The 13536-nt window shown below is 31.8% G+C and overlaps 1 long non-coding RNA gene across 1 annotated transcript; it reads left to right on the forward strand.

The window, feature by feature from the left end:
- Nucleotides 1-6777: 6777 nt before the first annotated feature.
- On the forward strand, nucleotides 6778-8348 carry LOC106798957 (uncharacterized). Its single transcript, XR_001388775.3, has 3 exons — nucleotides 6778-7262; nucleotides 7334-7460; nucleotides 7695-8348. It is a non-coding gene; the product is annotated as an uncharacterized lncRNA (long non-coding RNA).
- Nucleotides 8349-13536: the final 5188 nt, after the last annotated feature.

Genomic DNA, 13536 nt, shown 5'->3' on the forward strand with positions numbered 1-13536 from the left:
TTTGCACATTAATGTTAAATTGGTCCTTGAACATTACAACTTAATGATAAAATGGTCTCTCAAATTTAACAGCAGAACTAATTTGTTGTACTTTTTACACATTCATGGACTAAAATTGTATTTTTATTCTTTCAAAGACCAATTTAATTTGTCATCGCATCATACTTTTAAAGATGAATTTGACTATTTAATTTTTTAAAATTAAATTACACTTATTATCAATTATGGATTTTAGTGAAACTACAAGAACTTCCTCTATTTTTATATTAATCTCTCATAAGTGTTTTTTTTATCCATAAGAATTGAACACGATACTAAGAGATTTACAACACACTCACGCACCCTACTGAACCAATTAAGCTAAACCCCCTTGTATCTCTCATAAGTGTTTGAGAAAACATTACATGACATCCCTTATACTTTGCTTAATTGTTTTTTTTATTGCTTCACTTAATTGTTTAAAAAATTTATATAATGTTTATTTTTCTATAAGGGAGTTCTTTGTATTTTCAAGAAACTTCATAGGTAATTTGTATTTCTTTTCAAACCACAACTCGAATATATTCAAGACTCAAGAGTATATAAAGAGCTCTTAAATGGGCTAACCCTAACCCAATTGGTCCTAGCTCATGTGGGTTAGGGCCAAAATGGCCCAGAGGCCAAATGGGCCAAACAAATTAGACCTTTTTTTTTTTTAAATTTTCATAATTCAAATATATATTTTTAGTATTATACTTCTTTATTTTTGTATAAAAAAAAGGTTGGCTGAAATCGTTCAAAATTAACCCTAGTCAAGGTTGACCAAAATTAACATTGGCCAAAATTAACCTTAGCCAAGGTTGGTAAAAAATAACCCCAGCCATGGTCGGCCAACAATAACCCTAACCGAGGTAGGCCAAAATTAACGGTAGACGAGGTAGGAAAAAAATAGCCTTGGCTGAGGTTGACAAAAAATAACCCCAGTCAAGGTTGACCGCAATTAATCGTAGTTCGATCAGTAAAAAAAAGCCCCATTGAGATTGACCAAAAAACCCTGGTCGAGGTTGACAAAAAAAAACTTTAGCCAAAGTTGGTAAAGAATAACCATAACCGATGTTGGTCGAACATAACCCTAGCTGAGGCTAACTAAAATAGTCTCGATCAGGGTAACTTGAAAATAGTCATAGCCGAGGTTGGCCGAAAATAGCCCTGACTGAGGTCAGTCACAAATAACCTTAGCCGAGGTTGAGCAAAAATAGCTCCCTCTAAGGTTGACTGAAAACAACCCTAGGAAGGTCAGTCGAAAACTGTCTTGACGAAGGTTGATAAAAAATACTCTAGATGAGGTTAACCAAAAATAATCTAGCTGAGGTAAGGGAAAAATCCCTATCGAGGTCGTCCAAAAATAGCTTTGGTCAAGGTCGGCTACAAATAACCCTAATCAAAATTGACTGAAATTAATCCTATTAAATTGATTTAAAAATATATTTTTAGGACAATAATTTTTTTTTAAATAACATGGTCCGTGGGCTACTCCTACCCAATATTAAGTAGGGTTTTGTGGGTTTGGACCCTACAGGGCCCCTCATTAAGGGGGCTAAGTCTCCATAGGATCATTATGCAGGGCCAAGTGCCTAAGGCCAAAACATATTGAAACTTGAAATTTTTGTATACCACGCAACTTAACCGACATTACCGCAAAATGATATTTCTACATCAGTTCTACGACGTATTCAAAGACAGTTTTGAACTGTCTTTGTATCCAATGTCATAGAAAGTTAAAACTTTCTACGACGGTTCTTAAAAAATCGTCTTAGAAAAGCTACACATTCTAAGACAGTTCTTAAGAAAATAATCATCTTATAAGGAGCACATTCTTAGACGGTTTGTCATATAACCGTCTTAGAATATAATTTTCTTTTTAAAAAATTAAAATAAATTTAGGATTCTGAGACAATTTTCCAAAAAACTATCTTAAAATGTCTACAATCTAAGACGATTTTTTAGAGAATCATCTTAGAATGTTTCTTTAAACAAAAAAAACAAAATTTAGGATTCTAAGACGCGAAAACCGTCTTAGAATGTAAACATTCTAAGACCGTCTTTTAGAGAACCGTCTTAGAATGTTTTTTTAAAAAAATCCAGACAACATATTCAATTCCTTCATCTATTTGTTTCTTTTGTTTCATAAATTATTTTATAGAGAAATTTATTTTATAAACCATAATTAATTTATTATAAGATATTATAATTAAGATATAGATATAAAACAACACGAACTAATAGAACTAAATTTCAATAATAGATATAAAACTTTGCACTATTTGAATGAAACTAGCTAGCACTTTCATTTATTAACTGACATTAGTTTCTCCACCTATTGATCATAACAATTAACCAGTTTAATTTACAATAAATTTAAACCGAATTTTTCAGCCATATATTTATCAATTATTGATTAAATTATGTATTAACTTGGAGATTAATAAATTTATGATATTTGTTGTTAGACCTTGTGGCCTCAATAATCTTAAGAGGGATAGGCTTAGAATGCAGAAGAAGCAACAACAATCAATTTAACAATATTCTTTAAACATGCAAGACACAATTGATTGCACAAAATAAATAAGATAAGGGAAGAGAGAATGCAAACACAATTTTATACTGGTTTGGCCACTTCCCGTGCCTACGTCCAGTACTCAAGCAACCCACTTGAAATTTCCAGTATCTTTGTAAATTCCTTTACAAAGTTTGAACCACACAGGGACAATCCATCCCTTGTGTTCAAATGCTTTAGAACAAGAGACTTACAGTCTCTTAACCAATCTCATTGAATAAGAAGAATGGAAGAAGAATTCTCTCTTCAAGAGAAGAATATTACAATGAAGATCATGTAAAAATCCTTATAGATTTTGCAAGTGTTTAGCCAAGGATTTCTTTTGAGAGAGCATTTGACAATGAAGTTCTTTTGGAATCTCTCTCATTGTCTTTTGAAAGGATAAGACATTTTTGCCAAGCAAAACTCTCTTAATCTTTTGAGAGGATAAAACATTTTTAATCAATCAAAACTCTCTATAAAATTCGTGTCCAAGTCACCTATTTATAGGCCTTTGATGGCCATTCACAAATCTAATGAAAAGATGTGACTGTTGACAGATTTTCTGAAAACTTTCCACTGGTAATCGATTACAATGTTTGTGTAATCGATTACACAGTTATAATTTGAAGGGTTATGACTTTTGAATTTGAATTTCCAAAGTTTTGTTGCTGGTAATCGATTACAGACATATGGTAATCGATTACATGTTAAAAATTCAAATTCAAAACCTTTTTCAACAGCTATTTCTCAACCCTATCTTCTGGTAATCGATTACACTTCCTGGTAATCGATTACCAGAGCCTTGCATGTCTTGAAAGTACTTTGTTTTAAGGCAAGACTTGGTCTTTAGTGAATCTTGAAACAAGGCTTTGTTTGTTGAAGCAATCTTGAATTATTCTTGAAGCAAATGCTTATCATTTGAAGCTGCCTTGTTTGATTCTTCTTTGGCATCATCAAAATCATGTATACTTACATTCACATTTATTGCTAGCAAAAGGAAATATTATGCATTTATATAATTTCTACAAATTCAAGCTAAAAAAACAAAACATTTGTTAACTAAACTTAGGTACAAATGGAAATTTTAACTTGTATTGAAAAATGATGAGAAAAACAAAGTAGTAATAGCTTATCAGTTTTTTTTCTTCCATCAAACTAACTAATCAACCATTTTATACAATCAGGCAAGTAGTACTGATTCCTTTCATTAAAAAAATCCTATCACAAAATAAAAGTTAAATAAAAAATAACAATAATAAAAGGATGAAAAAACCTTAATGGTATTGAGGTCCATTATGTCAAATTTTGTCTTCTTTTGGATCGCTCTTCGCATGTACTACATTGCAAACTTCACCTGCAATGAGAAAAATGAAACAAAAATCAGAATAACACCAAGTGTAAGAATTTATTCTTATAATAAGAACTGAAAAAGGTATCATTTGGCTCACTAAGTTATTTAACAAGATTTTGAGATCTAAGTAGATGCCAGATGAGTGGAGAATGAGCACTTTGATTCCTATACTTATGATTTAAGAATAAGGGGGATATTCAGAATTGTGTAAACTATAGAGACACAAAAGCTATGATCCACACTATGTAATTAAGAGGGATTTCCCCAATAGTAAGGAGCTATACTCCATTGTTTCTTATCAGTTCTCATCAAGATACAAATCAGTTCAACAAAACAATTTTTGGTCATGATAATAAGTCATGAAGAAGAGCTATTAAATTTCAGACTAGATGGATAGAGAAGTTCAATGATATTAATATGTCATTTCCAATCAAACTTCTCTATATCATGTCACATATCAATGAGGCATACTGGCATAGACTAAAAATAGTTCCAATAACCTCCATGAAAAGAGCAATAAAATATTGAGAGTAAATATTCCAAATTTTTGATAGAATATTTCTATATAAAAGGTATTCTCATTTCCAGCCAAAAAGTAATATAATATACTCACAGTGAACTTTGGCAGATGAACTTTATATGTATCTACAAGTTCCATCATCAAATCAACCAAATCAGAAAAGGGACTGTCTAAAACCATCCCTGCAATGGAAGGATCCTTAGCTCCATACATGAGGCTGCAAGTAATAAAATCATTAATTGTTCAGAAAAAAAACATATGCATTAGCTAAAATGGTATGTTTGAATGGCTATATAATCAAAGTACTTATATGGAGTGCACCTAAAAAGGAGAACCATTCAAATCGGAGGGGAACAAACATATACATGAGTTTCTTACGCAATGGGGAGAGGGTACTTTCTACAACTCTACACAAATACAGAACATCTAACTATTTTCCTAGTTCAATCACACACATGAATATATTATCACAGATCATTCACTCTCAAGATTAAAATAGTGTTATACACAATCTATTATTCAAGTATGATAATGTTCATTAATAAAAAAAAAAAAGAGGGACTAAATAGGGTGATATGACCAAAAGCAAAAAGTGGGTGATGATGAAAACCTACCTAGTTACGACTCCCATTGAGCGACCCCACAATCCAATCAAAGAGACATTTCCATCATCCTGCAAATAGTTTACCACAACATTTAGACCATCATGCTCAGAGAAACCAATTACATTAGAACAAAACCATGAAGGAGATGCATCGGAGTTGAGAGAAAAAGTCATGTTTGAAAGACATATTTTTGAGAATGGTGATTCAACTATTCCTGAAAAATTCCTAGCAACACTAATATTTTCCCCAATCATATTCTTGAAAGTAATGTCACCAACAACTGGAAGTGAACTAGTGTCATACTTGTCATCTGGATGGAAATCGGAGTATCCTGTCATGCTTATTCCCAAGCTAATATTTTCCAATTCTGCATCAAAAATGAAGATGCCTCTCATATAGCCACCTCTACCCCTAGTTGTCTTTAGTTCAATGCCAATAGGAGAGTTGAGAATCCGACGCTTTTCTGCAATAATATCAAATATTCCCCCAGGCATGTCACTTCCAAATGCCAAGCTAGCACCTAATGATGATTATATGTAAACATTACTAATGTGAACATTTGAGGTTGGTTTTCCATAGGCAATGCCATACTGATCCTAACCACCCTTCAGAATAATTGCATCATGACCAATGCTAATGCTATTGTTATCAATGCATACATACTGAAAAGAATCTGAAAGTTGCAAAGACTAATGAATCATGATGCCCCAAAAAATAACCAGTTTACAAAATAAACTCCAATGAAGGCAATGCAAGAAACTGTCACTAAGTGACTAAAGTGCATGTTTAAAATATAAAATAAATTAGAAACACCTATAAGCATTGAAGAAACAAAATCACGAAGTATGTTAAAGGGACTAATAAACCAATTAACAGTAAACTATACTTTCTCGTCTTATAATTAAAACACTTATTGATTGTGAAATAAAGGTTATGATTCAAAGGTGTGTAGCTTGTGTGTTGTATCCTCATCAGGTGAGAGATAACTAAATTTACTTGGAACTATACCACTTGTGTAAGGGAATTCAGTTGGTGCACGATAAGTTATGTTTTGGATTTGAACGTTGCTACATTGTGGAAAGAAGAAAGATTAAAAAGGAACAATTTCCTTTGAGAAATCATTCAGTGAACACAAATATGAGTTGCTACTACCTGCAATATACTAGATGGATGCCCCAAGCAAGAGAGTCTAGAAATGTGAAATTGGAAATTATGACATCAACATAATCAACAAATTCTATAAGATTTGCCACCAAACTGTTAATCCTCACCTTAAATTCTTCATAATCCCTCTGTAACAATCAGAATGAAAAAGACCATTAGCAGAGTTAAATGGTTGCATCTTTTAGCACAAGAAGTAAATTACTTAAAAAGAAAAAGTTGAAACCTTCATTGCTCTCCTTTCCTTGACAAATGTTGGGTGTACTTTATTTTTCAAATAGTCCATCTTCTGATCGAAGTACCATTCCGGTGCCCAAGGCTCAATATTGTATTTCTTAGAGAATGGAACCCATCTCCTAGCAAATTTAGATGTCTTAGACAGCGGAAGCGGAAGCGGCACGGTAGGCGCACTACTAGAAAAAAAGTTTTAACATCGTCAGTTCAACATCGGTTTTATAAAAAACCGATGTTAAAAATAGAACGGTGGCATAATTGTAAATAAATCAAATTTGTTAACATTGGTTTTTTTATAAAATTGATGTTGGGTATCGATATAAAAACCGATGTTATATTGTTTCCTAAATTAATTATGGATTTATACAGACCCTCATCCTCCGCCTTGACTCGACCAATTTCCTAACCCTTGACCTTTCCCCTTTCGCTTAACCACCATCTCATTTGCAGCTGCAATAGCGAAATAATGAAGGAGGAGGAATCAATAGTGGTTCTAGTTGAGGACGAAGATGATCCTTCATCGACGCTTCTGGATCTCACGAGTTACTAGCTCCACGACCTTGACTTGGTCAAAGTGCCATCGCGTTCGGCGTATCAGAACTCATCCTCGTTGGGCAAAGAGATTTCAACTGTTTCGGGAGTCATGTGTCCTCCTCACACCTCCGATTTTGACACTTCCACTCCCTCCAAGACGCTTGCAACTTCCTCAAAGACAAAGACTGTGATATTTGTGGCATTGAGATCACAAATGATGCTCTCCCTATCAATCAACATCCTTTCAACAAGAGCACTGCATTCCTACTCGGCAACGAGGTACCTCTCTTTTGCGTCAATCTCAATTTTCACTATCTGCTCGTCTAGGTTTTTATTTTATCTCTCTGTAGGGTACTGACCTTTCTCCTAAGGAAATTGAGATATGCGATTCTTTCGACTATATCCTGCAATATGGCGGTGACACTGCTTCCTTGAATGTTACTATAGCTACTTCCATTGTACTCCATCATTTCAGAGGTTTGTTCCCCCCCCCCCCCCCCCCCCCCCCCCAATTAGATCAATAACATTATTGTGTCGAGACAAAAGAAGGTTTATCTTATTTTATTTAATACTTCCCTTTCTTTGCTGCTTATATATCTGCTTACGCCAAGCCTATTTTCGTTACTCATTCTAAGTGGAAATGAATAACAACTGGTTTTATACCGTTTTGCTATTTTTGTGTTCACTTGGGATGGATTTTCTTTGAACCAGGTAAGGATGAAGATTGGATTTCCAATTACTAGTTATGGTCAGGAGAGTAGAAATAGAGTTGCTCGCCAAAGAATTCCTCACAGGGTATGGACTGATGAGGAAGGTGTTGAGCATGTGGAGGTAAATCTAACAGCATTTACTGAAATTTATTTGTCAATGCGTACACATTTTATAAGAACTATTTTGAACTTTGATAAATCCTTGGGATAAGATAACAAAACAAAAAACTTCAAGAAAATGTTGTGAGGGAGGGGAAAAAGATGAAAAAGAAAGGAGAAAAGAGGCAAGGTGTAGGAGCGTTTCATTGGGCATATTGTTTCATTGTTCTTTTGTGTCAGGTAACCTGTTAATAGTCAGTTACAATAGGTTTGTTATTTACCTTGTTATTTGTTAGCTAGCTCGGACTGGGATAATTAGAGAAATAAGGCATTTGCCTCTAAATAAGAAAAAGGGTACTGAGAATCAAAAAGGAGGTGGTGGGACCTTATCAAGTTGGAAACATTTGGACTCTTAGAGAGTGAGGGAGAGATCAAGGTCTATCGAATACCTTAAGCATTAGTGTAATTCTTTTTTGGCTCTGTTACCAAATAATTGTACTAGAGAATAATTCAAAGGCATTGACAATGAATGGAAGTTTACTTACTTGATTGTTGAGATTAGAGCACCATTTACAACACAAATAATTGTGGCTGAGCTTCAAAATGTTATGAACTTAATTATCTTATTTTATGCACATTGATTAACCTGTTGCAAATGTTAGGCATTATATATATGTGTCTTATTTTGCACTCAATTCTTTTCCTTCAACAATGCCCCTAATATCTCACTTAAGCTCTTGGTTATATTTGATTGTTGGTGAATAATACCAGGCTATAGGCACTGTTCAATGTTTTTTTTTTGTGTGTGTTTTGGCTATATATTTTGATTATCTTATGTGTGTCAACCTTGGAAAATATACTACAAATTATTTTATTAGAAGGAAAAATCCCTTACACATGTTCTTATTATAGTCCTATTCACATACAATTCATATTTTCACGCATACATATGAAACTTGAAAAATCATAAGAATTTTGAATTTCTGATTTATACTAGAAGGTAAAAAAAAACCTTTTACCTGTTCTTATTATAGTCCAATTGGTATGCAATTCATCATATTTTCATGCATACAAATAAAACTTGAAGAATCATAAGAATTCTAAAATACTTAATGCAGATCTTTAATATTTGGTCCATTATGGATGCTGCATTTTTCTGCTATAAGCATTTACCGCCTTAGCCAGTCCATGTTTCTTGAGGGATGAAAGTTGAAAGAAGGAAAGAGAATTAATGAAAGTCAAATAATGTGAAAAACTGGATCCCAAGTTTCAGGTTCAGAAAATTTAGAAGTCTATGGACATGAAATTAGAAAAAAAGAATCATATATAAAATTAAAAAATGAAACTAATTAATAAATGCTTGTCATAGGAGCTCAAATGGATGAGGAAAACGAGAGAAGAGAGAAAAAATACAGAAGTCCAAAATCAAACTGTTTGTTAAAGAAGTGGTTGGTTTGCTACTCAGATTATATATATATATATATATATGGCACTGGTCAAAGGTAGAGAAATCAAATTTTACTTCCTGCTGTCGTATTGATTTTTATCCATATTTTAAAATAACTCATGAATATACTAATAAGTTTATGTATTCTAACTTTATTATTGTAATGCACGTCCATTAATTAGTTTTTTTTATAGGCACACCCATTAATTAGCTAGTTTAGTACCTATATATAAATCCTCAATTTAGAATTTAATCATATAATTAAGGTTTTCTTCTTCTCCATGATTTGTTTAGTGTAAATTTATATTTATTATACAATTATAGTAATTATAATCATAATTTAAAAAAGAATCATATCTATGGCACAACTGTTGTTTTGGCTTAAATGCATGAGGTGTGACTTAAACTAATAAAGAGAAAAGCTTACTCTAGTCCTAAGTAACAGTGAGAGCCTTAAACTTTATATTTTCTAGCTTAAATAGTACTAGCAGCACATTTAAGTGGCAGACTTGTAAATACATGATGCATTTAGAGCCATTGGTAGACACTAAGTTCTAGAAAGTTGAGTCCAACTAGAAGATAAAATTTAAACAGAAATTTGAGAAATATTTGATAACTTAATTAAGAAAAAGTTAAAGGTTGATAAATTAAATAATTAACTAAGTTAAAAGTATTTAATAAAAATAGATGTAAAACTAGTTAATAAATATTTGATATAAAACAACACTAAAGAAATATTTTGTGAACTTGGAATTTTAATTGAGCTAATAGCTTATTGAGGAATACTTGGCCTTCATGACAATCTATCTATTGAATTTATCATGCTCTTGCAAACTACTATGCAGTATGTATGGTACCCCTTTTGTATGCTATGATTTTTAATATAATCATTTATAGGTAAACATGGCAGCAGAGGTTATATATGACCCATGGACCCTACTGCTAATTTAATATTTGGTGCAGTAATAGATCCATCACTCATCATTGCATTTGTTTCATTTTATTTGTCTATTTATTTTTAAAAATTGTTCCTATTTATGTCTTTTTAAAAAGTTTAAGACAATATTAAGTATTATCATTCCAATTATTAGAAAGTTAAAAATAATTTTAATGAGACTATTAATTGCATAATATTAGTATGCATAATCTAAAATGCAAGGTTGTGTCAAGTTCATATTACCTAGCTTGTTTTCTTTTAGTACTATTTAATTTAAATTAATTTCATCATTCTTATCCCAAACCCACTCCAGCTTGCAGTAATGGCACACTAAAATGAAATATATGTTACCATCTTATTCAATATTAATAGTAAAATCAACTCCAAGACTTAGGAGGAATAGTAACCAATTACAAGAGTAGTATTTGATAGAATGAGAAAGGAGGCAGAGTAACGAAATCAGAAAAGTAGCAGAACTAGAGAGAGAAGAGGAAATCAGAATTACATCACACAATCCACACCATCAACACATTTCCTTCTCTCTTATACACCTCACCCTTCACACTTATTCTCTTCACTTAGAGTTGGTTATTTTAGGTTATTTTTTGCCTAGTGCTTCTTCTCAACTCCTTGATTTTTAGATCGAGTTGGTTATTTTAGGTTATTTTTTGCCTAGTACTTCTTCTCAACTCCTTGATTTTTAGATCCTTAACTGCCTGGTTGCCTAGCTGTCCCATTTTCCTATTTTATGCCTAGTCATCACACAATTCACACCCTCACAGCTCAACTGGAATAACTGTCTCTGTCTCTGTGGTTCGCATCTTGCTTCATCTTTTTTCTTTTTAAAAAAAAATTCAAACACTTCATTTAACTTAACAACACTCTCTAGCTCTTCTTCTTTGTTTGCAATTGAAGAGCAAAGAGTGTGACAGAACATGTGAGTCAAGCTCCTGTTTAGGTGCTAAATTTCTATATAAGCTTAATCAAAATAAATTTTAAGATGTAACATTTTTCATTCTAAGATAATTAGTTTATTTAACATTTACTCTTAATATGACTTATATAGTGACTAGGTTGCAATTTTCATTTTTAAAATGAAAATATTAATAACTTATAAAAATAACAAGTGCTTGGTGGACCAATATTGTTTAAGAAATATTAGTTACTTGCCTTACCTAAGTAATTGCCCTATTTTAAGTTTTAGTTAAAAAAAATACAGTTTTACTTATTTTGTGGTAGGATATATATGTGAGTAAGTTGAAAATGAGTAATATTTATATCTTATAGTTTGAATTTATTTTTAGATTAATATTACGAGATTGTAAGTAATGTGATATCGTAATGAATATAATATTTTTAAATATTTTAATTTAAAATTAATACATTTTTTATAAATTGATTTTAGTTGGTTTATTGTAAAACAAGTAAAATATTAGTTTTTTTATTATAAAAAACAACATCGATTGGTTTAAAACTGATGTTGTATATGCACTTTCTATATCGGTTTATTCAGAATTGATGTAAAAAACTCTTTAGAATACATAATTTAACATCAATTTTATTAAAAATCGATGTTATAAATGTACTTTTTACATCGGTTTTTTTAGAATCGATGTAGAAAATGTTTTAGAATACACAATTCAACATCGTTTTTTTTTTAAAATCAATGTTGTTGTGCACCTTACAACATTGATTTTAATCAAAACCGATGTTATTTTTGCTTTTTTAAATATATTTCTTACATATGACATTGGTTTTCTAATAACCGATGTTATGTAGTGTATGTTAACATCGATTTTAAAAAAAAAACCGATGTTAACGATGATAATATTAATGTCGATAATTTCAACATCGATTAAAAACCGATGTTGAATGTCAAAAACAACCGATATTAAAAACTTATTTGCTAGTAGTGGCGAAAGTAGAAGCTGTGGAAACCCTAACTAACAGGAAGTTGGGAAAAATAGATGCCCCAACGACAGCAAAGGGTGGGATGTTAGCTACAAATTCAAACACCCCAATGGCACAGGCAAAGATGGTATCTTAAACGATGATGATGCCTGTGACGGAACCATCCCTTACTGCATCGGCTATTATGGTTGTTGTTCTTGTTAAGGCTAAGGTTGAAGTTGAACATGAGGTGGTGACGGTGACAGTGGAGAGTAAAAGCGAGAGTGAGATGCGAGAGAGTTAGAGAATGAGAGGAAGAGTGAGAAACAAGAGGAGAGGAAGACAGTGAAAAACACGAGAGGGAAGACAAAGAGTTTAAAAATAAAAATACTAACTTCTAAGATGATTTTACAAAAACCATCTTGGAATGATAATTATTCTAAGACGGTTTTTGTAAAATTGTTATAAAGCAGTTGATTCTAAGACAGTTTTTATAAAATCGTTTTCGTTGAACAATCTTATATTTATAAAATTACTACCACGTGACATTCTAAGATGGTTCGGCGTAACCGTCTTAGAATGTACATGGTAAAAAAATTAAATTAATAATGCAATAAGAATACAAGCTAACAATATTTTAACTCTCACCATTACTTTTTTTTTTGGTAAAATATTTTCCATGTTCGACCAAAAATATCTGGGTGTTATAAATAAAGGAGTATGTTATCCTTTTTCACTTCTATCAATCAATCAAAATTTGTTATTTTTATGTGACAACATGAATATTTTTTTTCACAACCACATAAGAAAAGTAAACACAACCTTTCTATATATAGATTTGACTCACGAACAAACAATCCAACTAAAAATAAATATATAAAGTAGGATGTCATTGCTACTATATATGTTCTAGATTGAAGAGCTCAAATAGCAATGAGATTATCACCTGATTGATACTTTGTTATTGCTACCTACATATAAGAACATTATTTAAAGTTTGCTGCAAAACACTGTTAAAAGGAAGTTTTTTTTTTCCTAATAAATGAAATATTATTCTTGTTTCACAACCACACAATAAAAGTGAACATAAAGTAAGATGTCATTACTACTACTGTAGAAATATGAAGGCATATGTGTTGTAGCAATATATTATCAAAGGTATATGTCTCGAAAACATCACGATCTCTCGTTTTTCTATATCATGTTTAAACCATGCACGTGCTTTGTACTACTAAATCATCTTATCAACAAGATTCTCGTCATCTCTTGTTTGGTGTCCTATGAGTCATGGCTTCATTTCTATGCATGATTAGGTTGTTTTGTTGCTTTACCTAAGAATAACTATTGGCATTAGTTATATCCAACATTAGTCTTTGGTGAAGGGAAATAAAATTCATTTATATATCTTGTGGCGTGTGGTGGTTTAGTCTATTTGTTTTAATGAGAAGATAGCAACACTTTGGGGAGAGG

The sequence above is a fragment of the Glycine max genome, chromosome 6, assembly GCF_000004515.6.
Source record: "Glycine max cultivar Williams 82 chromosome 6, Glycine_max_v4.0, whole genome shotgun sequence".
In the NCBI taxonomy this organism is placed as follows: domain Eukaryota; kingdom Viridiplantae; phylum Streptophyta; class Magnoliopsida; order Fabales; family Fabaceae; genus Glycine; species Glycine max.